Source organism: Arachis duranensis, chromosome 8 (genome assembly GCF_000817695.3).
Source record: "Arachis duranensis cultivar V14167 chromosome 8, aradu.V14167.gnm2.J7QH, whole genome shotgun sequence".
Taxonomy (NCBI): Eukaryota; Viridiplantae; Streptophyta; class Magnoliopsida; order Fabales; family Fabaceae; genus Arachis; species Arachis duranensis.
This window is the reverse complement of record NC_029779.3, coordinates 10,487,597-10,490,867: the sequence shown is the minus strand read 5'-3', so window position 1 is coordinate 10,490,867 and position 3,271 is coordinate 10,487,597.

Sequence of the window (3,271 nt, the reverse complement as noted above, 5' to 3'; positions counted from 1 at the left end):
AATGTATAACTAAACCGAGTAAAAAACTTGGTACTGTACTAATAGGACATTAGAATACTAACCTATACAGGTATTATTTATTATGGAAAAAATTTCACTAATTTCCACACTTTGTTGTTAAAAGGCGGGGATAGGATACTTGACGCGCATTTATTGGTATTTATGCAGCCAAGTCAGTGGTCGCCCGCTCGCGGTACCGAAATTAAAGGGTAATTATCTAAATCAATTTTTAAAAATTTTAAAATTTGGTATTTAAATTTTTAAAAAAAATTAATATATAAATTAATTTTTAAGATTTTATTTTAGTAAATAAATTAGTTTTTAATTTATTTTTTAGTAAAGTAATTATTTAAATAAGTCTTTAAAATTTTTTAAAATAGATATTTTAGTTTCTAAAAAAATTAATGTACAAATTAATTTTAACATTTTTCTTTGTTAGATATAACAGTCTTTCGTCTAAAAATAAAATAAAATAATAATAATAATAATTATTATTATTAATTGTACAATAATATTGTATTATATTTTTTTGAACAAAAATAATATTAAATTTATTCATTAGATTCTTTTTTGTGGAGAGAATATATGAATCTCGTGATTTAAAATTAAAGTATTTGTATTTCAAATTCAGAGTCTTATGAATCCACTTTTGAAATTTGAGTCAACCTACGCGTTGTGATAAATAGTAAGATCAAAAATAAAATAAAAAGATTAAATTGATTCAACTAGTAAGATTGTTTCCAAAAATAGTAATGATTATTAATTACTACGGATTATTTCCATAGACCATAGAAGAATCTACGGTAAGTCATGATTATTTCTATAATAAAAAAGGGTTTGACTATAACACATAGTTAAGGTTACATACTTACATCTAAAAAAATGGTGAAAGGTAAAAAAAATTTAGATAAATTCTAATGTATCCTTTATCAACCAGCTAGAGATCATGTTACTCATTTTTTTTTAGTAAAGTATCGTTTTTGTCTCCAACATTTGAGGTAAATTTTAAAGTTGTCCCTAATGTTTCAATTGTCCTAGTTTAAGTCCTAACGTTTCAAAATTAATTCAATGTTGTCCTGCTGTTAGGGATCCGTTAACAGAATTGACGGCGGGACAAAATTGAGACGATTTTGAAACGTTAAGGACTTAAATAGGACGAAAACATTGGAGACAAAAATGATACATAAAAATAAGTTTTAATTTTATCTTTCAATAATATCATATTTTTACTATATATAGTATTCAATTATTCTTTAATCACATATAAGTAAATTACACTTAATCATATTACTTTCATTTTAAATAAATTAATTTTTTTATAATTTTACTCTTAAATATTTTTAGTTAGTAATGTGATTAAGTGTAATTTATTTAGATGTAATTAAAAATAATTGAATACTATGTACAGTAAAAAAATTAATATTATTGAAAGATAAAATTAAATTACAATTTATTTTTATATATGTTTTTGTCCCTAACGTTTTCGTCCTATTTAAGTCCCTAACGTTTTAAAATTGTTTCAATTTTATCCCGCTGTCAATTTTGTTAACGGATCCCTAACGACAGGACAACATTGATTCAATTTTGAAATATTAGGGACTTAAATAAGACAATTAAAATGTTAGAGACAACTTTGGAACTTACCCCAAATATTGGGAACAAAAATAATACTTTACTCTTTTATAATAAATTCAAGGTTAAAATCATTTGATATTTTTGTATTTAATATAATTAAAAGATGTGTTATGTAAAAAGAATATGAATTAAAAGAAAATATTTTAATTTGAATTTATATTAAATACAAAAATATCATATGATTTTAACTTTGAATTTCTTGTAAAATAATCTCTAATAATTTTATTATTATTATTATTATTATTATTATTATTATTATTATTGAGTGACTATATATATAAATACATATATAAAAATCTAATGAATAAATTTATTATTATTTTTATCTAAAAAATACAAAAAAATTATGGTAAAATATTATTATGTAGATTTTTAGCAAATCGAGAGTGGTTCGATATCTAATAGTCTGAGATTGAAACCTACTCCTTTGTGAGTATCAGTTCTTTAAAGTGCATCAAAATATCTTTTTGATTGAACAAAATAAAAGAAAATATGGAAGATAAACAAGATAAACTTCGAAATTAGGTTTAATTACTCTGTTGGTCCCTATAGTTTTGCAAAATTTTCAATTAGGTCCCTATAATTTTTTTTCCTTTTAATTGACTCTTTGCACCAAATTTTTTTGCTAATTGGACCCCTACAGTTTTTTTCTTTTATTTAGGTCCTTATACCAATTTTTTTTAGTTGGGTCCCTATAAAATTAAGCTAATTACTACTAAAAAGGACTTAATTGAAAAAAAAAATTAGTGCAGTGACTCAATTAAAAAAAAGTATAGGGATCTAATTGAAAATTTTACAAAACTATAAGGACTAACAGAGTAATTAAACCTTATTATTATTATTGAGTAACTCATAACATAATTGATGATCCTAAAAAATGTGTTAGCATACATCTCCAATCCACAATCAACATTGTAGGTGACAGAGTTGTAGGAGGCTTCCCATGGTTGGCAGATCCAGAAAATTTAACTTCCAAGCCTTTCTCTGGACGAACCTAATGAGCAACAATCAAGCAAAGACAGTGATCCATCCGGTTCAGAATGAATCTCGGATAATGAGTCGGATCGAATCAATAATAATAGTTCTTGTGGTAATACTAGTAACACTAATAGAAGTACCTTTAGACTTGGCTTTTGAACCAAGGATGAGTGTGAAGCTATTGCAGTCATAAAAAGAACTACCTGGGATTGCTTTGCATGAAAGCTATGAAAGGAAACCATAGCATAACATTAATATAACAATTGAAGAAAATCTTTGGCTATGAAATCACACTAAATGGCAGCATCCGTAATCCTGACAGAGAGAAACATTGGGAGATTGATTTGTACATTAGTTTTTCTTTGGGACTAAAATGTCCGTTTTTAAAATCTTTGGAGCTGATCTGAGTAATTACTCTGCCGAAAAATGAACTGAAAACTGTCGGAATAAAACCTTGAGAATTATTCTGTGTATTAATTTTTTTTAAGGTCTAAAATGTCTGATTCTAAAATTCTTGGGACTGATTTAGGTAATTACTCGAAATTAAATTATCGATAGGTTGTAAACATAAATAAAATTTTGTATAGAATATTTTAAATATTTTTTTAAAGTGTTTAATAAAAATATTTTTTTAAATATTAGATAATTAATTTTTTAG